General features: G+C 45.2%; 1 long non-coding RNA gene across 1 annotated transcript in view; it reads left to right on the forward strand.

Annotated features, from left to right (window-relative positions):
* Positions 1 to 21558, forward strand: part of LOC130542133 (uncharacterized) — a 74968-nt gene extending 53410 nt beyond the window's left edge. Inside the window, exon 3 of the long non-coding RNA XR_008956472.1 lies at positions 21452 to 21558. This is a non-coding gene — a long non-coding RNA (uncharacterized LOC130542133). The remainder of the gene's footprint in view (positions 1 to 21451) is intronic.
* Positions 21559 to 26821: the final 5263 nt, after the last annotated feature.

Here is a 26821-nt window from a genome sequence, read left to right on the forward strand (position 1 = left end):
TGCCAGAAGGCTACCTCTGTGAGCTGGTGTGGGTGGATGTCTTAATGACCTGTGCTGTGTGTGATGAGATAACTGAGGGCCTGATGTGCCAGGGCCACCTTGAGAGCCAGGCCTGGCAACAAGTGCTGATTTCCCTTCAGGGAGCCCAGGTGGAGGGGGGCAATGTCCTGGATGATGCTGACTAATGCTGAGGCCCCCCTCCGGGGGTGCTTGCACCCACCAAGCTTCCTGCTCAGAGGGAGGGTCTCCGGATATGGCTCAGATGAGCACTGAGGGTGGGGATGGATCTCACCTGGCCAGGCCCTCTAGGGCATCTGCTGAGCCCGGACGCCAGATGCTTGCATAGACCCTTGCCCTCAGCCCCTACTCCTGGTAGGAATCTTGGCCCCCTCCTTGCCCAGCCCCTGGAAGCCCCAGCTACTGCCTGCACTCAGCCATCCTCCACTTTCCTGGATTCCTGGGTGCCGCCGAATTGAGACCGAGGGCAGGTGCCAGGTTCTGTTCACAGCGGGTACTCCCACCTCGCCCAGCATCTGGGTGCATTGCAGGATGGGGTGGCAGGATGAACTTACTGATCACAAGGGACTTGGCCTGGGGTTTCTAGGGACTTAAGCCCCCTGAGGAAAGGCAGAATAACGTGAATCTTGTGTTTCTGCTGTGTTTTGCCCAGAGGAGTTTTGAGGGCACAGGGCAGGTGGAGTGTCATTGCTCCCTCATGGTCGTTATTCTCTCCCCCAGCCAGAACAACAGCCAGCCAAGTCCTGAGCCTTGGCAGTCACTCTGGCATCCCCTGGGTAATGGCATGATCTCTCTTGCAGGATCCCTCTCCCCAGAAAGCAGGAATCACCCACAGTGTTTGCTTACACCTGAGAAATACTCTGTGCTGCAGAATATTCTGGGATGAGAATGTCAGGTGTCCTCTCCACTCTTATGCTTGCCAGCATCTCTGTTATCACATTACTCATTCAGTTAGTATTCATTCATTCACTCATTGGTTTATTGGTATTTATTGAACAGCCATGATGTTTCAGGTACTTTTTTTTTTTCTTATGTCAGAGAGGGGGATTGATGTTGCATTTCAGGCCCCATGAGTAGTCTTGCCCCTCTCCCCGCAGTGAGAACCCAGTGTGGTTCTAGATGTGGGCTAGAAGGGTGAGGAGGATGGAGCCAGAGGACAGAGCAGGGGCACACACAGCCAGGCAGAACTGGGTGGGAGAAGCGTTGTGACAGATACTGGGGGAGAAGATGGACAGATCAGGGTAGGAGGGAGGACAGACTGTGGAAGGAGACAAGATGGATGGGCAGGCCAGATCTGGGGGGCGGGAGGGATGGGGAGACCTGAGAGGGTAAGTGACAGGAGCAGGGAGGAGGGCAGCTGGGGCCTTCGTGGGATGAGGCAGGGAGAAATGCTGGACAGATGGGGGCTGGAGGGGCAGGGGATGGTGAGAGGACAGGATGGTCTCAGAGAGCGTCTGCGGTTCAGATTTGGAACTGGAGGCCTTGGAGCAGTAAGTGACAAAGCCCAATGTAGATGGAGGTCCCAGGGACCTAGAGGTCCCAGCTGCAGCCGCAGAGCGTGTGTGAGAGTGTGCCCACATGGTGGTGGGTGCATGCTCTCTTAGACCCAGGAATAAAGTCATCATGACAAAGTTCCTGCCTTCCTGGAGCTCCCCTGAGGGGACAGAGCCTCCTGAAAGCAGGGTGAGTGGAGGGTTTGTATGGAAATGAGGTGTATCTTCTGGCCCCTCTCTGCTCTAAGCTGAGCTCCTTCGAGGGCTGCCCGGCCCCTCCCCTTGGTCCCCTGCCTTTCTCCTGTTGAAGTTTCACAACATACCTGTTCTGTGTTCCTTTCCTGGGTATTCCACTGGTTGGCGGGAGCTCATTTAGTGAGTTCTAGTGTTAAAGAGTTAATGACTGAACAGATAACGCCTTGGGGGTAGCGTTTATCCTCTGGAGTCATAAATGGCTTAACACAACATAGTAAGTGAAACTGGACCACAGGGTAGCCAGGCAGGGATAACGTGGAGATTTGGGCTCCTGGTGCATCAAACTTTCTGCTATTGATGCTCAGGCTTTCTGCTTACACGATCAGCTCCTCCTCATCCATGCGTCAATATTCCATATTCTAGGATCTCCAAGGAAACCTCCAGAAAAAGGGGTTCCGCTTCTCTCTCATCGGTTCTAAGATTCCCAGAGCCACGCAGATACCCCCGATGCTTAATCAGCCCTCCGTTCCCCGAAGGTGGACAATAGCTGAGCCTTCTTTTTACTTCGTGAAGGTTCCAAGTCTCTCAGTTTTTTCTTCCTCAAGTTCAAAGAAAATCAGTTCCTTTAACCTTTCTGAAGCAGGTTGCTTTTTACCCCCTAATCATGTTTGCAATTTGTATTCTCTAAATCTTTTCCTGTTCTTGCTTCTCAAGTGAAACCTTACATTGGGCATGTTTGGGGACTTTAATGGGATGATTGCTTCTTGCTTCCCATATGTTTTTTTTCAATATTACAATATAATAATGATAAATAAAAAATGTTTTCATTCTTCTTTCCTATGTCAGGGTCTGTTTTTAGGACTTCTCTTATGTGTCTTAATTTAATGTTCTTAACAACAAGTCTGTGAGGAAGGCATTATTATTTCGTTTCATATCCCCAAATCAGGCTTAGAGAAGGTAAGTAGCTTGTCCAAAGCCGCACAGCTGGTTAATATAAGAGTCGGCATGGGTGGGGGAGGGTACTACAGAGCTCTAAGCTGCCTTCTATAAATATGGAAACTTATGTTGTTTAATTTTAAAAATTCATGCAAATATTTTGCATTGTCCTTTATACAAAACCCATGTTTGTTTTAATATAAGAATAACACCTTTTATTTCTTTTTAAAAAAAGATTTTACTTATTTGAGAGAGGGAGGAGCGAGAGAGAGGGAGAGAGAGAGAGAGAGCACGTCACGCGCACAGGAGCAGGGGGGAGGGGCAGAGATAGAAGGAGAAGCAGACTCCATGCTGAACAGGGAGCCCGACTTGTGGCTTGGTCCCAGGACCCCGAGAGTATGACCCAAGCCAAAGGCAGATGCTTAACTGACTGAGCCACTCAGGTGCCCAACACCTTTTATTTCTGTGAACCCCAGGACAGAATCAGTGCTCTGGGAAGGTATGCATATCTGTGCTTTGGCTTTGGGTCCCCCAGGCATACCCCCACACACCCCTGAGCTTCAGACACCCCAGTGGGAAAATTTCTGTGCTGAGGTATGAGATCTGTCTTCTAGTATCACCACATAGCTGTATGGCTTTGGGGGTATCTTTTCATTTCCTGGAGCATCAGTTCCTCACCTTCTAAAACGGGGATGACTGTTTTCTTAGAGTCGTTATGAAGATAATGCGAAATAATAGACACAAAAAGGTCTGTGAAGTGCAAAAGCATGACATCTTTGGTTAACACTTACATTTTGACATCAGGAGGCCATTTGAACCACATAGAGCTGCTTCTTTTTTTTTTTTTTAAAGATTTTATTTATTTATTCGACAGAGATAGAGACAGCCAGCGAGCGAGGGAACACAAGCAGGGGGAGTGGGAGAGGAAGAAGCAGGCTCCCAGCGGAGGAGCCTGATGTGGGGCTCAATCCCAGAACGCCAGGATCACGCCCTAAGCCGAAGGCAGACGCTTAACCGCTGTGCCACCCAAGCGCCCCTGAACCACATAGAGCTTCTGATTTACTCTGGCCCCCAGATTTCTTTCCTTACGTATTGACACATTCATTTTACTTAGAGTATCTAGCTCAATTTCAGTTTCCCAGCGCTTAATTGAAGTTTGTTTCTCCCTGACTTGATTTCTCTTCCTGATTAATAGAATTTTTCTTCAAGTGAAGAGGTAGGCATGGTGGCTGCCGAGCAAAGGGTTGTCCCTGCCCATGAGAACAGACATAGCTGTAGCAGCCCCTGGAGTTGGGATTTTCACAGAACACTCACCCTATCTGGGCATCAGCATCTTTCAAGTACCCAAATGGAGGTGCGATGAAGGGATGCCGCTCACAGAAATGAGGGCTAATTCCAAGTTGATGCAACAGTCGGTGGGTATTTATGCAGGGCCTGCTCTGAGCCAGGCACTGTTCTAGGGCTTTGGAGATATCAGTGAGCCCAGCAGGAAAAGATTCCTGCCCCCAGGAGCTTAGATTCCTCTGTGTGTGTGTGTGTACTAGATGTAAATGTAAGTAAAGGTAAGAATAAGCAAATTATAGAGTCTATTAGAAAGAGAGAAGTGATCTGGAAAAAGGAGAGAGTGAGGGGCATCAGGAATGCTGAGGTGGTGGTGTGTGCCAGCAGTAAAGGGGGGCACAGGATAAGCCTTGCTGAGAAGTGAGATCTGCACAGACTCCTTCAGGTCTCCTTTGGAGTCAGTCAAATGGATGTCTGAGGGAAGGTCGGTGTGGCAGAGGGACCAGATAGAGTAAAGGCATTAAGATGAGATTATGCCTGGCATGTCTGAGGAAGCAAAGCAGCCGGTGTGGCTGAAGTAGACATGAGGAAAAGAATAACAGAAGAAAAGGTCAAAGAGGAGGAGAAGGCAAGATCTATCTGGAGCCTTCTAGGCTTCTCCTCTAAGTGAAATGGGAGCCTTTTTAGAGTTTTGGGTAGAGAAATGACATAGTGTGACCTCCTTCCGGTTTAGCCATTCCCCAAATTCCATACAAGTTTCTTGGCTGAGACGTGCAGGTTCTGTGAGCCAGGGGTGGGAGTTGGTTCTGCCAGAACCACCTAGCCAGAGAGTGAAGAGAGGTGGCTCCTGAGGTGGACATCAGTTGAGCATGTAACTATGCCACTGGAAGGGAGAATGGATCCTTGGAAGACAGAAACATTGACCATTCTCAGTTAGCTGGTGGTGGAAATAGGACCTGGGCATAAATAACATTCCAATGAAAGACTGTTGGAGTTCAGAGAAGGATGAAACTAATACAAATTCTGAGGATTCAGGGTTTAATTATGGAAGATGCCATTTAATCTGGGACTTAGATAATAGGGTTTGGGCAGGTGAATATGAGAGTAGGGGTATCCTGCATGCTGAAATACGATCTGGAGTGGGAAAAACAGAGCAACAAACAATTAAAAATTAGTACAACAAGTGATGGTAACTGGTTCTACTTTGCTGGATTGTAGGCTATGCAAGGGAAAGGGTGGGAAAGTTGACATCGGTTCATGAGGTTCTCAGATACCATTTGGAAGCTATGAGGAAAGAAGTAGAGCAGTGTTATTCTATGTTTAAAGGATCAGGACACAAACTTGTTAGAATTCTCTCAAAGTATTACTTGGTAAGGAGGGAGAGGTTAAGAAAACTAAATTCAGGGGTGCCTGGCTGGCTCAGTTGGTGGAGCATGTGACTCTTGATCTCGGGGTTGTAAGTTCAAGCCCCACATTGGGTGTAGATATTACTTAAAAGATTACTTAAAAAAATCTATTTTTTTAAAGATTTTATTTTTATTTATTTGACAGAGAGAGAGCACAAGCAGGGGGAGCAGGCAGAGGGAGAGAGAGAAGCAGGCTTACTGAGCAGAGAGCCTGACGCGGGGCTCGATCCCAGGACCCTGGGATCATGACCTGAGCTGAAGACAGACGCTTAACAACTGAACCACCCAGGTGCCCCTTAAAAAGAAAATCTTAAAAAAAGAAGAAAACTAAATTCAGAGAAGTGAGCGGAATTAAGAGCCTAGTTAGGAAATGATTACACTATTATTAAGCTTCAGGTATGTGAGTCATCTCAAGAAACAGGACCACATGACTAAGAACATGGAGAAAAAAACAGATAATAGAATAAGCCTGTAAAAGACACAGATCTTTTTTAGAAAATTTTTTTTTTCAAGAGAGTGTGTGGTGGAGGGAGGGGCAAAAGGAGAGGGAGAGAGAGAGAGAATCTTTTTTTTTTTCAGTAATAATTTTTTATTATGTTATGTTAGTCACCATACAGTACATCCTTAGTTTTTGATGTAGTGTTCCATGATTCATTATTTGCGTATAACACCCAGTGCACCATGCAATATGTGCCCTCCTTAATACCCATCACCGGCCTGTCCCAATCCCCCACCCCCTCCCCTCTTAAGCCCTCAGTTTGTTTCCAAGAGTCCATAGTCTCTCATGGTTCATTTCCCCTTCTGTTTACCCCCCCTTCATTCTTCCCTTCCTTCTCTTACTGATCTTCCTGCTGTGTCTTATGTTCCATCAATGAGTGAAACCATATGATAATTGTCTTTCTCTGCTTGACTTATTTCACTTAGCATAATCTCCTCCAGTCCCGTCCATGTTGCTGCAAATGTTGGGTAATCGTTTTTTCTGATGGCTGAGTAATATTCCATTGTATATATGGACCACATCTTCTTAATCCAGTCATCTGTTGAAGGGCATCTCGGCTCCTTCTACAATTTAGCTATTGTGGACAATGCTGCTATGAACATTGGGGTGCATATGGCCCTTCTCTTCACTATGTCTGTATCTTTGGGGTAAATACCCAGTAGTGCAATTGCTGGGTCATAGGGTAGCTTTATTTTTAACTTTTTAAGGGACCTCCACACTGTTTTCCAAAGTGGCTGTACCAACTTGCATTCCCACCAACAATGTAGGAGGGATCCCCTTTCTCCACATCCTCTCCCACATTTGTTGTTTCTTGTCTTGTCAATTTTTGCCATTCTAACTGGCAAAGGTAGTATCTCAATGTGGTTTTGATTTGAATTTCCCTGATGGCTAATGATGTTGAACATTTTTTCATGTGTCTATTAACCATTTGTATGTCTTCATTGGAAAAGTGTCTGTTCACATCTTCTGCCCATTTTTTGGTTTGATTATTTGTTTCCTGTGTATTGAGTTTGAGAAGTTCTTTGTAGATCTTGGATACTAATCTTTTATCTGTAGTGTCATTTGCAAATATCTTCTCCCATTCCGTGGGCTGCCTTTTAGTTTTTTTGACTGTTTCTTTGGCTGTGCAGAAGCTTTTTATCTTGATGAAGTCCCACAAGTTCATTTTTTCTTTTGTTTCTCTTGCCTTTGGAGATGTGTCATAAAAGAAGTTGCTGTGGCCGATGTCAAAGAGGTTACAGCCTATGTTCTCCTCTATGATTTTGATGGATTCCTGTCTCACATCGAGGTCTTTCATCCATTTGGAGTTTATCTTTGTGTATGGTGTGAGAGAGTGGTCAAGTTTCATTCTTTTGCATGTAGCTGTCCAATTTTCCCAGCACCATTTATTGAAGAGACTGTCTTTTTTCCACTGGATGTTTTTTCCTGCTTTGTCAAAGATTAGTTGCCCATAGAGCCGAGGGCTCATTTCTGGGCTTTCTATTCTGTTCCATTGGTCTATGTGTCTGTTTTTGTGCCAATACCATGCTGTCTTTGTGATCATAGCTTTGTAGTATAGCTTGAAATCAGGCAACGTGATGCCCCCAGCTTTGTTTTTCCTTTTCAACAATTCCTTGGCAATTTGGGTTCCACACAAATTTAAGGGCTGTTTGTTCCAGCTCTTTGAAAAATGTCATTGGTATTTTGATCAGGATGGGATTGAAAGTGTAGATTGCTTTGGTTAGCATAAACATTTTAACTATGTTTATTCTTCCGATCCATGAGCAAGGAATGTTTTCCCATATTTTTGTGTCTTCTTCAATGTCTTTCAAGAATGATCTGTAGTTTCTAGAATATAGATCCTTTACCTCTCCAGTTAAGTTAATTCCGAGATATCATATGATTTTTGGTGCTATTGTAAATGGAATTGATTCCCTAATTTTTCTTTCTTCAGTCTCATTGTTCTTGTATAGAAACGCAACTGATTTCTGAGCATTGATTTTATATCCTGCCACATTACTGAATTGCTCTATAAGTTCTAGTAATTTGGGGGTGGAGTCTTTTGGGTTTTCCATATAGAGTATCATGTCATCTGTGAAGAGAGACAGTTTGACTTATTCTTTGCTGATTTGAATACCTTTTATCCCTTTTTGTTGTCTGATTGCTGTTGCAAGGACTTCTAGTACTATGTTGAATAATAGTGGCGAGAGTGGGCATCCTTGTCGTGTTCCTGATCTTAATGGAAAGGCTTTCAGCTTTTCCCCATTGAGAATGGTATTCACTGTAGGCTTTCCATAGATGGTTACCAAACTCATTTTATGAGGCCAGTATTACCTTGATCCCCAAACCAGGCAAAGACCCCATCAAAAAGGAGAATTACAGACTGATATCCCTGATGAATATGGGCACCAAAATTCTCAACAAGATCCTAGATAATAGGATCCAACAGTACATTAAAAGGATTATCCATCATGACCAAGTGGGATTCATCCCTGGGATGCAGGGGTGGTTCAACATTCACAAATCGATCAGTGTGATAGATCACATCAACAAGAAAAGAGTCAAGAACCATATGGATCCTCTCAATTGATGCAGAAGAAGCATTTGACAAAATACAGCATCCTTTCTTGATTAAAACCCTTCAGAGTGTAGGGATAGTGGGTACATTTCTCAATTTCATAAAAGCCATCTATGAGAGAGAGAGAATCTTTTTTTTTTTTAAGATTTTATTTATTTATTTGACAGAGAGAGAGACAGCCAGCGAGAGAGGGAACACAAGCAGGGGGAGTGGGAGAGGAAGAAGCAGGCTCCTAGTGGAGGAGCCCGATGTGGGGCTCGATCCCAGAATGCCGGGATCACGCCCTGAGCCTAAGGCAGACGCTTAACGACTGCGCCACCCAGGTGCCCCGAGAGAGAGAGAGAGAGAGAGAGAGAGAGAGAGAATCTTAAGCAGTCTTCACGCTCAGCGCAAAGCCCAACACAGGGCTCAATCTCCCGACCCTGAGATCATGACCTGAGCTGAAATCAAGAGTTGGATGCTTAACCAACTGAGCCACCCAGGTGCCCCCAAAACACAGATCTTAGAACGAGCATAAATGGATTTTAAAACAAATAATTAACATATTCAGGAAGTTTCATAAGAAAGAGAATTTCAACAGAGAACTGGAATCTACAAACAAAAAAAAAAAAAGGAAAATTCTAGAACTGAAAAATGCAACACAATATGGGTTTAATAATAGATTTGACACATGTGAAGAGAATAGTGATCTAAAGTTAGGAAATATCCAGACTAAAGACGAAAATGTAAAGTTCAGAAAAGAGTATAAGAGATAGAAAGAGCAAGATGAAGAGGTCTGACATATATGCATGGGGAATTCCAGAAAGAGAGGAGAGAGACAATGGGGCAGAAAAAATATTTGAAGAAATAATATTCAAGAATTTTATGAAAATGATGAAACACATCAGACTATGGGTTCAAGAAGAACCATGAGCCTTAAGCAAGATAAATGCAAAGCAAACCATATATTTAAGCTCATCATAGTAAAATGGCCAGAAACAAAAGACAAAGAGAAAAGAATTGTGAGGCAGCCAAAGAGGAGAAAATGTACATTACTTTCAAACAAACAGCAGTAAGATTAACAGCTGGGTTCTCACCAGAAATTATGACAGCCAGAAGACAATGTGATGATATCTTCAAAGTGATAAAAGATAATATTTGCTGATCTAGAATTCTATGCCTATTGAAGATATCCTTCAAAAGTTAAGGTGAGGAGCACCTGGGGGCTCAGTTGGTTGGGTGTGTGACTCTTAATTTTGGCTCAGGTCATGATCTCAAGGATTGTGAGATTGGACTCCACACTGGGCTCTGCACTCAGCAGGGAGTCTTCTTGGGATTCTCTCTTTCCTATCCATCCACCCATCCCCCACTCTCCTGTGCATGCACACATGTGCGTGTACGCTCGTGCTCTCTCTGTCTCAAAATGAATGAATGAATCTTTGAAAAAAAAAGGTTAAGGTGAAATGAAACATCTTAGAGCATACAAACACAGAGAGAATTCTTCACTAGCAGACCTACCCTAAAAGAAATACTAAAGTGATTCTTTGGACAGAAGGAAAAGGATTCTAGATGGGAGCACAAGGATGCAGGAAGGAATGAAGAGTGACTATGTGGATAAATTGTCATGAATATTGACTGTATAAAACAATAGCAAGAGTTAACTTTTTATGAAGTGTGCATTGTGTTCCAGGCAGTGTACACGTATTATTTATTTATTCTTCATAATAGTCCTATGGGTTTGGTACCTTATTAGTCCCATTTGGAGCACAGGGAGGGAGGCTGAGAGAGTAAAAGTGGCTTGTCTGAGGTCACCTAAGCAGTGAACTTGAGTTGGTCTTACTGCCAAGTCTACATTTCTCTCACTAAGGTGTGCTTTCCTGAAGTGTCAGTGGTGAGTTCCCTCAAGTTCCAGGGAGAACTGGTGAGGTGGGCATTCATCTGGGTCAGCTGTGGTGGCTTCATTTCCGTGTGCTTCCCACTCATGGTGACAGAGTAACCCAAAGTAGTTCTGGATGTGGGCATAGCAGCTAGTTGGACTGCTGCCTCTCTCTGTGGGGCTGGCAAGTTCCTTCTGCTTCAGACAACTTCTTTTTCCTTTCTACCCATCAATCACCAGCTGTCCTGCAAGACACAGAAAAAATCTTGCCCTGGTCCATGAAGTTGACATGGACATTTCCCTGTGTTGTGATCGCTCCCCTTTTAACTTACCTGCAAATAGAGACCTCAGTACATTACTGAAGAGTCCTCAGTTGTTTCTTGTGTGATGATTTTCTCTCCTGCCATTAGATAGATGATAAGATCTTAGAGAGCAGAGGCCATAACTGGTTTGACACTTTACCTACCAGTGTGCTTTATTTGGCACATGGAACACAGAGGCTGCTCAGGTGCTAAATACACTGTAATTCATTAATTATAGTTCATCCCATCCACCACTGGCAGTACCATGTGAACATGGATAATTGTGGAGTGTTTCAGGTTGCCTTGAATGGAGCAGAGTTACAGAACTCGGTGGGGGTCCAACATCAAGACCTCTGGACTGAAGTATGACCAATGAAGTTTTCTGAGTTATATTTGGGTTATCAACCAACGAAATTCCCAAGCACCACTAAGAGCAGTTGTTTAACAGAATTTATCTTTCTCATAGGATCTTCTGTCAGACTGATTTGTGAGTGACATCACAGTCAAAGCTAGCCCTATTACTCTGGGTCCCACCTCAGAGCTCTATGTCCTCCCTCTTGATTCACCACTAATTTTTAATGTGCTTTTCTCAGTGCTAATATTCATGGAAGTCTAGACACATCTGTGGGTAGAGAGGACACCACAGGGTACCCATGGTGAATATTAATGAGTGTTCCATAATGAGACCAGGACACCTGTGTGCCAGTGGGAGCATGGAGGCAGAAAACAACGTGGAGGAAGATAAAAGAATAAATGGCATTCTTGGATGGGCAAGATTCCTGGATGGGGAGAATGCTGTGTGGATCTAAAACAACCCGAGTGGATATTGGATTTCTCTTAGGTTGGCAGAGGCCAACAGGAAAGTGATGTGGGAAAGTGACCAGATTAAGAGTCAGTTCTGGAGTTTACTGAGGACCCTGTCTGTGCTCAGTGTTATGCTGAGAAGCAGCTGCGAGGCAGAGAAGTATCTCCTGTGTTGGCCTCAGATGAGGGTGAAGGAAGAAAAGGCAAAGTAGAAGTGTTCCTGGTTGGTGACTAACATAACATAATAAAAAATTATTATTAAAAAAAAAGTGTTCCTGGGGCGCCTGGGTGGCACAGCGGTTAAGCGTCTGCCTTCGGCTCAGGGCGTGATCCCGGCATTATGGGATCAAGCCCCACATCAGGCTCCTCTGCTATGAGCCTGCTTCTTCCTCTCCCACTCCCCCTGCTTGTGTTCCCTCTCTCGCTGGCTGTCTCTATCTCTGTCAAATAAATAAATAAAATCTTAAAAAAAAAAAGTGTTCCTGGACACAGGATGTAACGTGTAGTGGTCCATATGCTTCCATGATTCATGTGTGATTCTGTTTTGTATTTTGTATTTCATATAAAGTGAACTTAACTGAGGAGGAATGAATAGCCAAGCATAACAATGGGTTGTACTTCACAGAATTGAATTCAGGCCTAATCCTACACACACACACACACACACACACACACACACACGTGCACATGCACACAGATATTCATTCTTTTAGTTGAAATCTATAAAAACTGGTTGACCTAAGGAAAAAAAAAATTAAGTCATCTCTACACCCAATGTGGGGCTCAAACTTACAACCCTGAGATCAAGATTGCATGCTCTACTGACTGAGCCAGCCAGGTGCCTCAGAAATTTTTTAAAATTGTAAAACATTGACAAAAATTTTTGCTGGGATTTTGCTAGGAATTTATTATACCTGTACATCAATTTGGAGAGAATTGACATCTTTATTATGCTGAGTGTTCCAATCTATGAATACAGTGTGTCTCTCCACTTAATTAGGTCTTTTTTCGTTCACTAGTATTTTGTTTCAGCATGTAAGTCCTGTACATATTTTCATAGATTTATACCTAAGCATTTCATTTATTTTTGAGTGGCATTGTATTTTTACAATTGATTTTCATATGTAGATCTTGTATCCTTTGACCTTGCTGGACTTAGTTATTAGTTTTAAGAATTTTATTTTTGTTTTTGTAGATTCTAGAATTTTCTGCCCAGATGTTCCTGTCATGCACAAATAGGGACAGTTTAATTTTATTTCTGATCTGTATGCCTTTTGTTTTCTTGCCGCAGTATGCTTGCTAAAACTTCCAGTAGTATGTTGAAGAGCAGTGGTGAGAGTGGATAGGCTTGCTTTGTTCTTTCTCTGAGAGGGAAAGCACTGAATCCTTCACTAGTAAGTATGATGTTAGTTGTATCTTATTTGTGGATGTCCTTTATCAAGTCGAGGGAATTTCCTTCTCTTTCTAGTTTTCTGAGAGTTTTAATCATAAATGGGTATTGAATTTGTCAAATGCCTTTTGTGAATCAATCTATATGATCATGTGATTTTTCTTCGTTAGCTTTTTGATGTAGGGATTACACGGATTGATTTTTAAATATTGAACAGTTTTGTGTATTTTGAGACTTACTGTAATAGCTCTAGTAACCAAGGCAGTGTGGTTTTGGTAGAGGGACAGGCACATAGATCAATGGAATAGAATAGAGAACCAAGAAATAGCCCCACACAAGTATGGCCAACTAATTTTTGACAGTGGTGCAAAAATAATTCAATGGAGGAAGGATAGTTTTTTCAGCAAATGGTGCTGGGCAGTTGGATATCCATAGGCAAAAATGCTCCCCCAAAACAAAAACAAAAAGAGCCTTGACTTAAACCTTACACCTACACAAAAATTAACTAAAAATTGACTACAGATTTAATATAGAATATTTTTCAAAATTTTTAGGTTATCTGTGGTAACATTAAGTAGTGTTTTATAATTTATAAAAATCTTGTGCACCTATTGTTACATTTATTCTTAGATTCTTTATAGTTTAATTTGCCATTGTAAGTTGTATTTTTGAAATTAAATATTCTTTTTTTTTTTAAAGATTTTATTTATTTATTCAACAGAAATAGAGACAGCCAGCGAGAGAGGGAACACAAGCAGGGGGAGTGGGAGAGGAAGAAGCAGGCTCATAGCCGAAGAGCCTGATGTGGGGCTCGATCCCAGAACGCCGGGATCACGCCCTGAGCCGAAGGCAGACACTCAACCACTGTGCCACCCAGGCGCCCCTGAAATTAAATATTCTAACTATTTGATGTCAGTGTATAGGATAATTCATTTTTTAAAAAGATTTATGTATTTATTAGAGAGAGAGAGAGTGCGTGCATGTGCGCACAGGCCAGGGGAGGGGCAGAGGCAGACGGAGAGGGAGAGAAGCAGACTCCCTCCTCTGCAGGGAGCCCGATGCGGGGCTCAGTCTCAGGACCTTGGGATCATGACATGAGCTGAAACCAAGAGTCAGATGCTTAATTGACTAAGCCACCCAGGTACCCTGATAATACATTTTCTTTTAAAGATTTTATTTTTAAGTAATCTCTACAGCCAGTATGGGGCTTGAACTCATAACCCCAAGATTGAGAGATGCACGCTCTACAGACAGAACCAGCCAGGCATCCCTAGGATAATTCATTTTTGTATAAAAATTTTATATCTCACAACTTTGCTGAATTCCCTCATTAATCTTAATTATTTTAAAATAGTTTGTGGTCTTCTATATAGAAATCATATTATTTGTGAATAATTACAGTTTTATACTTTAGTGAAATGCTCAATAGAGGCAATGAAAGTGGTGCTTTTACCTTGTTCCTGATTTTAAAAAGAAATACTTCTATTTCATCTTAAGTCCAATATTTGATAAAGTTTTTGGTGGCTATTAAGAAGATCTCTTCTATTTCCAGTTTGATTAAAATTTTTAAAGTCCCCAATGCTTTTTTATTTTTTATTATTATTTTTTTAATGATTTTTTATTATATTATGTTAGTCACCATACAGTACATCCCCGGTTTCCAATGTAAGGCTCGATGATTCACTAGTTGTGTATAACACCCAGTGCACCATGGAATACGTGCCCTCCTTACTACCCATCACTGGTCTATCCCATCCCCCCCCCCCGAGGCCCAATGCTTTTTTAATCAAAAGGTTTTCTGTCTCTATTGAGTTGGTTATATAGTTTATCTACCTTGTTTTAATGCCATTTATTATGTTGGTAGATATTCCAGTATTGAACTTTCCTTGCTTTTGAGAATTACATATTACATGGTTATAATGTATTATGATTTTAAGCATTATTTGATTCAGTTTGTTAACATTTTATTCAACATTTTTACATCTGTTTTCATGAATTTGGCCTGAAATATTTCCTTCCTACTTGATTTTGGAATCAACATTTTGGAAGCCTCAAAAGATGATGAGTGTTATTCCTTGTTCTCCTCTTCAAAACAATATGAGTAAGATTGAAATTATTTATTTCTTGAGGGTTTGGTAGAATAGGCTTATAAAGACCCACTCCCCAGATGAGTTTTAACCGCTGATTTAATTACTTTAATGTTTGGTGCATATTCTGTTTTTCTAGAGTCAGTTTTTGTAAGTTTTGCTAGAAAACTGTCCATTTTATTTGACTTTCAGTTTTGGGGTTGTAGAGTTTCCATCCTGTCCTCTTACCTAATATATGCATTTAAGACTAGAAACATCCTGGGTGGCTCAGTCAGTTAAGCATCTGCCTTGGCTCAGGTCATGATCCCAGGGTCCTGGGATCAAGCCCCACATCAGGCTCCCTGCTCAGTGGGGAGCCTGCTTCTCCCTTACCCTCTGCCACTCCCCTTGCTTGTGCTCTCTCTCTCTCTCTCTGTCAAAATCTTTTTAAAAAATAAAACATCTGTTTTCCTAATTCTCTCTTCAGATTGTCTAAACTGCTGCTAAATCTATCCATTGAGTTTTTAAATTCTAATTTATCTTTAATTCCAGAATTCCATTTTGGTGCTTTTTCCTATCTGCTTGGTCATTTGGAAAATAGTTTTCTGTTAGCCTGCAGACTTTTTCCAAGCTTGCCTTTTGTTTATTTAAAGCTATGTATTTCTTTTATTATCCAACCCTATAATTTCAATATATGATGCCTTCGCAGGTCTGTTTCTGCAGCTTGTTGTTTCTGCTTATTTTTATTCATGGAGCTTTGCTCCCTTGTGTGCTTGGTTATTTCTGACAATAAGCTGCAAGTTTTTTATGGGTCCTTGTTTGTGGTATTTCTCTGAGGCTTAAATAGTAGACTTCATTGAGTTTTAAAATTTAATGATTATATAAATTTTTTATAGAAATTCTACACCATCCTTTTTTATCATCTTGTCCTTTCTTGTTTTTGACTCTTATTTTGTATTATAAATGATTTGAGGTTTTGATTTTATAGTCTGTATAAAATGATTCTATGAACTAAAACTCTCATGGGTCACGTTCTGCTGTTTATTGTTTCCGGTGACTCCTGTTCACTTTGTCGTGTTTTCTCAACATGTTTTTTAATTTGGGCTGATCAGCTTTTGTTTAATGGAGCTTAACAGTGGTATTCTGTGCAATGTATGGAAGAGCATATCCTTCTGGAGATGGTTTGCATTCATTTTTATCATGTGGTTGAGGTATTGCAAAGGGGCCACTTCTGTGTGGCTTTCTCAGTCGGGAGGTTCTAGGACTACAGAGAGTAGAGGGCAGATCTGTGGTTATGTGTTCTTAGGAAGACATTTTTTGGCTACCCAGGTCCCAGGCCCTGCTAGATGGCCTTCTGTGCCACCTCCCTTTGACAGTGGACAGAGACCATGGCCCTCGGATATATTCCCCATTTCATCCAGGCCCCCAGCTTCATCTGTTGTCCTTAGGTGGTTATTCAAACCCAAACTTCTTTGCCTTTTAATCAAAACCAGTAAACGCTCCAGGGGCAGCCCCGGCCCCAGTACTACTTTATCATTCTGGGTTTCAGCTTCCTCCTTCTCTTTTTTAACTTTCTTTCTTTTCCTTTTTTTTTTTTTTTTTTTTTTTGCCTCTTGAGATTTTACTGCTTTCTTATGAGATCACTCAAGCATTTAAAGGATGTTTGCTTTATTTTATCCAGCATTTCTAAGCATTTGGTTAACAGGAAATTTTTCGGCTATATCATCTACTGTATTGCTGGAAATTGATATTAATTCATTTTTAGGGAGTACATGGTGTCCGATATCTGATTTGAATACTTTTTTTGAAAAGTTCTGACCAGTCTTTTTGAAGCTAGAAAACAGTGAAGGCAAGGACCTTGCCATATTTATTTTTATATTTCTCATGCCTTGATATAATGTACCAATAATTGTCAAAAAAATGAAGAAATAGGAAGTTTATCTAGAGCATATCATTTGCTATTCTTTCAAGACTGCACTCACTTCTAAACAATGATAAATAAAATGTCCCAGCTAATCTAAAAATTGTTCTCAAGCAGACAGCTGATTAGAGTATCTTTGTCCAGGAAAAGTTTCTCCTGACTTTGTGAGTGTTAAGGCTTTCCCTACATTCAAATTAATGTTGGCATGGAGGATAAAAGTCATGTGGCTAGCAAGGTTTTTTCCTCCATTTTGATGAGTTATGTCCTGGGCCAAGTTTACATGTGGACATTTTTATTCTACAATTGTTTGTAGACTGGATGCCTCCCAATGCAGCACGATTACATTGAACAATATTGATAACAGTGCTCAATTCTCCCTCCCCTACTGGTGTGCCCACACGCAGGAACACACACACACACACACACACACACACACACACACGAGGTATATCAGAAGGGCACTGTCCTCTGGGTGAATAATTGTGGCCACCTTTGGGAGTTTGCACGGCCAGAAGGAAGGCGTGGCTGGGTACAGTAGGCCTTGGGAAATGGCCACTCCAGTAACTTCCTGCCTTTCTGAAGCCCCATCCTATGGGGTTCCCACCTCCGACCAAGCAGGTGTGGCTTTGTCCTTGAGCTGGCTCTGCCAGGCCTCACTGATTAACCAATGTGGGAGTTCAGAGATTTCCAGGGCAGCTAGGGTGGAGGCTGGAGAGAAAACAGAGCAAGTGGCCACCAGACACCATCGCCTACCCACATGTCCTCTCCAAGATGCTCAGGAGATGAATATTTGAAGACAGCCTCTGAATGAGATGGTGTTGACCACACACACTGTTGCTCTGGGCAACCCAAGAAGCAGAAAGTGGAGGGCGGGGAGGTGGTAGGGAAGGTAGGGGTGAGCCTTAGAGCTGAGAGTAGGACCAGAGTGACATAGGGTTTGCTCTGTGGGTGGTGTCAGGAGCCAGCATGGAGAGGCTACTTCTAGCTCAGAGACAGACAGACTCCTGGGAGCTGTGGTTTGTAGTGTCTGTATATTTGCATTTGGTGCTTCAGAGGGGAGTTTAAACTAAGGCAAATGGATGTGGCATTGACTATCAGAGAATAAGAGACCGCAGACTCATTCTCCATTATCTGGTTTTCTAACTGGATAGGCAGACAGGCCTAACATGCACCAGGCCTTATCCTGCAAGCATCGGATGTAACTCCAGAGAGGAACCAGCCAGACATCAAACTATGGCTTCTCTGCCAGGTTCTGTAGGGAGATACATGTCGATTATGTAACCCACAAATATGCATTATTGGCTATTATGATAGAGATTTGGCCCTAAAACCTCTTAGAACTCCAGGTCCCAGGAAATCAAGTCAGTTACCTCATGTCCAAGCCTGAGCTTTCCTGCATGTGCCTCCTTTCTCTTGGCCCCAGCCTGGTTCCTGTTTACTTTTCTTAGGGAGTGGGGCATGGGAAAAGGGCTTGGAGGCAGCCTTGGGCCATTTCATTTCACCACCCCTCTTGGAGGCCTGGGAGATGAGAAGATGCTGCTGACAATCTTTTTTTTTTTTTTTAAGATTTTATTTATTTATTTGAGAGAGAGCGAGCACGAGGAGGAGCAGAGGGAAAGGGACAAGCAGACTCCACGCCGAGCACAGAGCCCGGCGTGGGGCTTGATCCAGCGACGCTGAGATCATGACCTGAGCTGAAACCGAGAACCCGTTGCCCAACCCACTGAGGTACCCAGGCACCCCTGCTGATAACCATCTTAAAGGAAAAGTCAGGCGGTCCTGACCTGTGCGTCCTCAAGCAATGAGTGTTAGGATTTCAGGCGTCAGTCTTTTACCTTTTCTGGCACCACATCCTTCCCCATCTTTGGTTTCAGTTTTGATTGTGGCTCTTTGAGACAGGGGCATAAAGGGAGACTTAGTTCCCTTTGGGGTTGGAGTAAGTCAACATTAAAGTGACGTGGAGGGTTTCCTTAGGAGCTCTAATCTCAAGTGGGCTAGTGATTTTGTCTAAGACCCTTTTCCTCTCTGTGCTGCTTTCCTGCTTGCTGGAACTCACCTGAGCAAGTGTCCCCGTGTTGTGCCCTTTTCCCTAGAACATCCCATACCTGTGCCTCGGATTTTCTTCTACTTGCTGTTATTTGGACGTCTGCCGGAGATTGTCATGTCCCTGAGATATGGAGCTTGCCCTCTGGACAGAACTCTGTCTGCTGGTCCCTAAAGCAACAGCACATTCTCCAGGACCTCTTCTGCCCCCATTACATGGGGGTTAGTGTTAGATCCTGGACCCTCCCTGTTTGCCTGGCCATCTGCAAGTAACTGTTTACTTCTGGGCAATTCCTGAGGTGTGACAGCCACCATGTAGGATCCCTCTGGCTGCTGGGTTGCGAGCTACTGTAGGGGCAGGCATGGAAGCAGGGAGAACATTTCAGAGTCCATTGCAGTGACCCAGGTGAGAGAAGGTGGTGGAGTGAGGAGGAGTGACTGGATTCTGATTACATTCTGTAGGTAGAGCCAGTGGGATTTCTTGACAAGCTGGATCTGGGGTGTGAGAAAAAGCAGGTAGTCAAGGGTGACTTCAAGATCTTAGGCCTCAGCACCTAGAAGGATTGCATTGTCATGAATTGAGATGGGGGACTTATGGGGGGAACAAATTTAGGGTTGAGGAGGGGAGGATTTGGAATTTAGTTTTAAATGTGTTAAGTTGAAATAATTTTAGTTATATCCAAGTGGCAATGTTGAATAGACATTTGGATATAAGTCTGGGTTTAGGGGAGACACCAGGGCACTCATCAGTGGGTAGAGACAGAGAAGGCAGGAGGAGAGGAGAGGCCCAAGGACAGAGCCCTGGGACAGCCCAACCTTAAGAGGTTGGAGAGATAAGATTTTGTTCACGTCTAGGCTTATTTTGTGTTTTGTGTCTCCCACTAGAATTTGAGCTCAGTGAGGACAGTGACCTTTTCCATCAGTGGCCCACACTCAATAAAAATCTGTGGGATGAATGAATGAATGCAGAGCTGTCTACCACCTGTGCCATCTCTGATGCTGAAGTGGGCTGTTGGCAAGTTTGTCTGCCTGGGTGCCACTGATCCAAGCCAAGTCAGTCCTGAGGTCACAGGTGTGGGTGGCGAGGGACAACTCTGGCATATCCCCCCACCCAACCTCCCCATTATACCTTGAAGCTTCTTCTTGGGGGCCAGAAGATGAGGGAGGGGCTTCTGAGAGGACCCAGGAGCCCTGCAGGATGACCACAGAGGCCACAGCTTTGGGAAGCCGCTGCTCACATGTATGCCGTGGGGTATCTCTGGGGGAAGGGGACCCTGAGGCTGCTCAGAGCTGGCTCCTGCAGGATCTCACCTTCCTGCTATGAGTCTCTGTGTGTGTATGTTGAAAGCACAGGAAGTGCTGTAATCCTGTTATCCCTGTCCCTTCCCACCCAGGAGTCTAAAATCCAATTCCTCGAGAACATCAGCAAACATAATAGATGCAGACATGGGAGGAAATGCCAGAAGGCCTTGGGTGTCTCTGCCAGCTCCCAGTGGAGCCTAGCTCAGATAAGCACGGTTCTGACGGATGAACTTGGGAAAGGCTCAACTCTGTCCCTGCCCTTCCCACCCTCATATTCTGCTTCCTTCCTGGGGGCTAATTGCTGTGTCTCCCACCAGATGCAGGCACATCTCCCACTCTTGCATGTGTGCCTTTAATCCTATACCCCACGATGCCCGTGCTCTATATATCAGATTCCCTTCCTAGACCAGCATCAGGTCCTTTCAAGCCGTATTTCTTGAGATCAGTGCTTTCCTTTCTTAGCCTTCTTGGCCCCTCCCTGTTCTTAGCAAAGGCTTCCTCTTTTGGTGTGCTCTCCACCTGCAGTCTTCAGGTATAGCTCTGGGCCCGGCTCTGAGGGTACTGACCAGCTGACCCTGTGTCCAGCCTGCAGCCGCCTGTCTCCTGTGTGTCTAGAGCTGCTTCCTGTGGTCGCAGCCTGTGTCTGTCTGCTCTTCACTCTTTCCTAAGAAGTTATCGACAGCATGCTTTCAGACTGGTCATTGAAAATGCAACAAGGGCCTGCAGGCTTAAGGATCTATAGCATACAGACTCTTAAGAGTAATAAAGTAATTAAGGGCGAGGGCTGATGGGGAAGATACATAAAAATCACCCACAATTCTATGACCTAGAGATAAGCACTGCAAACGTTTAGGTGTGTTTCCTTCCAGTGTTGTTCCCATGTATATTTATAAAGCATTGCTGGGATCATACCACTGAGTTCACTTTTCACCCAGTCTGCTGCTGGGTGGGTATTACAGGTGCATGAGAAAGAGGTGTCATTCTACAGGTCTTATGCAGAGAAGCCTCAGCTCCTGGAGCATTGTTCCAGTTACCCAAAGCCAGTCCCATCCCAGACCAGATCCTTCTTGCTCTTTGGCACTGTATTTTCTTTGGGTTTCATCAGCTCCAAGCTCTCGCCCAAGCTGAGCTCTCCCTGCACTCACTTGTTCCCGGAGAGGGCAGTAGTTCTTCTGTTCCCTTCCCCCCCTCCCCCGGTATAGCAACATTGCACCATGACCCCCTGCCCCTGCTTGGCTTTGAGGAGCGGGGACCTCCTGGATCCCCTGTCCCTGGGAGCAGAGGCCGCTGACCACCCCATTGTGTCTCGTGGATGCCCCACCCTTTTGTTGATCTGTTTTTCTATTTGGAATTCAGAGCACTTTCTGCTTTTCTCCTTTGCAGAAAGGGCCAGAGGCTGTTTACTCTCCCATTACCAGTGAAAGCTAGCATACGCAAGAAGCCACTTCCCATCGATTACCGGGAAAGCAGCCGCCAGATGAGCAATGTCACGTGAGGGCACAGGTAGGCAGAGGCTTTTCTTTACAAAGTCAGAGTCTCTTCTCCAGCAGTGACTGAAGCCCTTGGAGGGGCCAGAAGGAAGACTGCTCCTGCCCTCTGTGCCCCACGACTAGCCCCACCAGGCTTCCCAGCATGGAACATAACCTTATCTGAGTGAACTGATTGTGTCATATCTGTTTCAGGTTTCTCTCTTTGCATTGGTTGACACCCTTTGAAATGCCTCTGTCCCTTTTGTTTCTCGAAGCCTTGCCCACTCATGCGCATCCACTCAACTTCCCCTGCCACTGAGAAGCCTCCTCCTAACTCTTCCTGACTATTTGCTCCAATCCCTTCAGTGCACTTGGTCCCTTAGCACCACTGTTGGCACCAGACCTTGGCACCTGGTTAGGGTGTTGCACTGGGCCTGTGCTTTGGAAGGTTTCTCTCTGGCTCTCCTTCCACCATGCCCCTCCCACAGGGAATCCATAGTCCTGGTCTAATGGGTCACCCTTTCTCTCAACTCAGGCGATAGACAGCTGGCTCTCAGAGGGCAGGACCTATTTTATTCTGGTGTCCCTTGTAGAACTTGAAAGATGACTGGGTACATAGTGGGGCTTCAGAAAATCCGGGTTGAATAAATAAGAGAGTGATGCCACAGGCATGACTCTTTCCAGGAAAAGAGTAGGTGGCACAGACTGGCCCAGGAGGTGTGTGTGAGGGATGGGAAGGGGTATCGTGGGAGGGACCCTTTAGGAATATTAAACAAGCCAGGGAGGAGCAGGCCTTAATAACAGTGAAAATGCTTTGGGCAGATACCATCATGAAATGCTGTAACCCAGAACTATATAAATTCAGGGGCACCTTGGTATCTCTGTGGGGAGGGAAGCCTGGAGAATGAGTGTCCTGGGAGGTGGCTCTAGGGTAGGGTGGCTTGTCCCAGGGGCTGGAGACCTCACCTTTGGGGTGAGGTTACAAGGCCAGGCTCCCCCGATTCCTTGAGATGCTGGAGGTTCCATCTCTCTAGCTGGACATCAAGTGTTGGGGTCCAGCCTGTTTGCAGGAATGGGGATCGAGTGGAAGAGGAATCCTTTCTGAGCCTACCTGGCAGACTGGCTTTGGCCCCAGAGATGCTGTTGGACTGTATGTCCCAAGGAGCAGAGGCTAGAACTGCTAGAATTTAAAATGGCTGAGCCTTCAGCCGGGTTCCTGGGCTTTTTGGTGGCTACTGCTCCCTTTCCCATTCTCTTAATCTAATGCACAAGACTAAATTCAACTTAATTAGGAGGATTATATGTCTTATAAATTTAATATTTAATATTCAAGCAGAGGCTTTCCCCCCTTAGCGTATTTATTAGAGATGTCCTGGGAGGAATGTTAATGAGTCATGACGTCATAAATATTTAGACCCAAGGAGCTGAAAGAGGAACAAGGGAGGAGGGGAGAGAGGAAAACAGACCATTTTAGGAACCAAAAGGGAATGAGATTTTACTCTTGGATTGGGGCTTGATGTGGAGGCAGCCCGGGCAGAAATACAATTTCAAGATTCAGAGCTGTGAGCTGTGTTCTTGTCCAAAGCCGAGGAGTGCTGGGGGTGCCATGTGTGCTGGCTAAGTCAGCCTTGTTTTGCATTTGAGTGTGTGCTGTGCCTTCAGGAGGCCAAAGCACACATTCTAATGAATAATGGAAGAAAACACCCCAGCCAGATGTTGCACCCGTTCTGTCTTCTTCTCTGGTTATTTAGAAGTGGCATCGGTGTAGATTTAGCATTAGCATGACTGACCTTAGTGCTGAACTTTGATCCAGATGTTTAATAATTTATAATGAAAATAACATGGGGAGGGGAGCGATGGGGCAGAGAGGAAGAGGAGGAGCCTAGAAGCTCATCTCCCAACCTTGGGAGGAACTTTTCCATGGTTCCCCAGTGCCCTCATTTCTCCAGACATGCATGAGGCACAAATTATGTTCTTTCCTGATGGATCTGGTTTATGGAACAATCTGAATTGAGAGGGATACAGAGAAACCAGGACGAGTCTCCTGTCCCATCCCCTGATGCCATCTGACACAGAGCTTGGCTTTCCAGCCCCTTTAGGGAATAAAAGGGAGCTTAGCATACACTCATCCCACCACCCCTCCAAGTCAGCGTTCCTGCTGCCTTCTCCCAGAGCACACTGCTGCAGTGGTGCTGAGCCTGGCTGCTTTTCCAGGAATAGTATAAGCCAATAAGGAACAAGACGTTTCTCAAATCTGCCCACTTTTCTCTGGTCCTGTCTGGCACCAGCCCTAGTCCAGGCCACCAGCTTCTCTCCCCTGGACTAGGCTAATGGCAGACAGGACCAGAAAAATGTGGGAGCAGCCTCCTGATGGGTCTCCCTGACTCCAGGAGAGGCCCTACAATCCCTTCTCCACCCATAGCCATGCACTAATTTGTAGCTGGAGAAGGGGTTTTATCGGCCTCTGCTAGACACTCTCCAGAAGCTGCCTATTGTCCTCAGGATAAAGTCCTGTCCTGGGATGAGGACCTTCATGATCAGGCTCTGGCCAACGCTCCAGTCTTAATTATCCCTTTATCCCTCACCCCTCACCCCTGCCCTGCTTGGTGTGATCCAGCCACTCTGAAGTTCCTGTAATTGCCCAAACATACTTTTCTCTGTCCTCTGGGCCTTTGCAAGTGCTGTGTCCTTGGCCTAGATATCTTACCCCTTTGCCTAGCTAATTCCTCTTCAGCCTTCAGGGCCCCTCTTAGTTACCACTTGCTCTGGAGAGACTTCCCTGATACCACTCCCCTCCCTAGCTAAGCTGGGTGCCCCCACGCTGTCCCGCGCTTGATCCTTCCCCTCCTTCAGGGCCTGTCACGTAGATTAGCCGGTCTGCGTCCCCGTCTGACTGTCAGCTCCCTGAAGACAGGGATGATTGTCTTTATTCACTTCTGTGTCTCTAACACTGAGCCTCTTGCAGGACACAGAGCTGAGAAATTCCATGTGTGACTGACTGACTGACTGACAGAACGACAGGACATGGAAATGGGAGGGCACCTCTGCATGGGTGACTGTCACTACATCACTTCAGTTCCAGAGAGGCAATGTAAGAACTTGCCCAATGATCCTTCTCCAGTTGCCTCGGCTTGCAGAATTGCAGGTAGGGCCTCAACCCTGAAAATAATAGGTACTCCCACCATTCTTACAGAAGTTTCCAGAAGTCTCTATTGCCAACTACTATCCCACCTTCATCCCTACCCCCAGTTTATTTAAGCAACAGACAAGGGAGAAGTCCAGATAATTTTCAGAAATATGGAGTTAAAGTCCTGGTAGGTGAGTGCTGTGGATTTTCTGTCCCCTCTCCATGAAAAATGTGTCCTTGAATCTGAGTGAAGTGAGGGTGGCTCCCAGGGAATCAGCTGTAGAGACTGGAAGTGCCTGCCTGAGGGGGTGCTGGAGCTCATTCCTCCCAAGGAGGAGGAGGGGGGCCGCATGTGCTGTGGTGTGGTTGGACATCTCTTATCCCTCTCCCCCGCTCCAGGGCTCAGACAGCAAGAGCACATGCAACAGCAGGTAAAAGGTGCGCAGTGGGGGCTGATAGAACCCATTTCCGTTACAAAACGATCTGTGGCTGTGGGCGGAGAAGGGATTGTAGGGCCGCTCCTGGAGTCAGGGGGACCCATACGGAGGCTACTCCCACATTCTTCTGGTCCTGTCTGCCATTAGCCTAGTCCAGGGGAGAGAAGTCCAGGTGGCCTGGACTGGGCTAGTGCCTGACAGGACCAGAGAAAAGTAGGCAGATTTGGAAAATGTCTTGTTTCTTACCTGCCTACGTGGATTTTTTTATTGCAGGAATATTTTATTGAAGATGTTTCCAGCAGGGTCAGCGCCAGCTCCATAGGTGGTTTCACCTCAGTGTCCTGGCTGTCTAGCGGCCTCAGTGGTGGTCGTCCCAAAGAGCTGAAAGCACAAACCCTAGTCTCTTAGCCCTAGGGTCAAGGCGCACGTGATGGCGAAATGAGTTGCCGTGGCAACCCAAAGCAAGTTTGGGTTTGGTTTGGCAGATTGGAGGTAATCGGGCAAAAATGCTGTGATGAGCTAAGGCGTTTGGCTCAGATAAGAGACCCCTGTGACTCTGAGCCACCTTAACCCAGAGCAGAGAAAAGGGGAGTTCTGTATGCCTAATAACAGGTCTCTGTCAGGCTCGGGAGTGCGGCCGGGCAGCCCTGGGAGAAGGCAGGTCTCAGTTCTGACCTGCTAGGGGTGGTTGTGGTAGCCATGGGAACTGGAAGTCCACAGGCAGTAAAGAATGGGCCTGGGCCCCGCCCCACCTGTGGGATGTACAAAGTGGCTTGTGCGCTAAGATCTGAAGGGCAAGGAGGGTGCTGAAGGTGCTGGGGGTGGGGCAGCAGGCACATCATGAGCCAATGAGGCATTGTCACTGGAGACCAGGAGAGAGTTTGCTGGGAGGGGCTGGGGAGGTTATGGGAGTACCCTGGTACTGCCCACTGGTAGTGTCGTGGTGACACATTGGGCCCTCGGCTCTGAGGTCTCCTATCCTCCAGGAAAGCCTCTCCTCCCTGCCCCCTCTCTCCACATCCCACACCCCTCCCTGTGCTCTGATCCACCATTGCTCTGCTCTAGCAGTGCCAGTGCTTATGAGTTCCAGTGCATTGCTGGAGTTCTCCCCGAGGTTATACTTCCCTTGTCCCCCTGTTGGTCCTCATGCCCCTCGTAGGGCCTGATGACATCCTGGGGAGAAGGCTTCCAAACAATGTTTTAAAGCCTGGGAAAAAAGAAGCAAGTAGTAGCTAGAATCCTAAAAAGGGGGTTCTCTTCCCTGCTTCCTGCCTACAGGGAACCTGCCGCCTCCCTCATTTTCCTTCTTTTGACATTTGAAGAGTAGAGGAGGAGAGGAACTAGCTGAATATCTAATGATACTTACTTGTAACTACCACTTGCCATTGCCAGGCGCAGTGACAGGCACTTGGAGTTACTTTCTATTTTCAACATAACAGCTCATCACAGCCACCTGATGAGACAGGTACTATGCTATCCCTGTTGGACAAATGAAGAAAATAGTACCTGGAAAGTTAAGTGATCTCCTCCAAGGCAAAAGCATTAGCGAAGTCTGGTGGCCAGGCCTTCTTCCTCATCTTGAGCAATCAGCAGCACTGGCCCCTGCTGACAGCTCTCTCCTCTTTGAACCCTTAGTGTGGCTTCTGTACACCACCTATCTTGTTGGCTGCTCCTTTTCCGACTGGTTGGTTTCTCCTTATCTTTCAGCCCTCCAGCCATC

This window comes from Ursus arctos, unplaced genomic scaffold, assembly GCF_023065955.2.
Source record: "Ursus arctos isolate Adak ecotype North America unplaced genomic scaffold, UrsArc2.0 scaffold_3, whole genome shotgun sequence".
NCBI lineage: Eukaryota > Metazoa > Chordata > Mammalia > Carnivora > Ursidae > Ursus > Ursus arctos.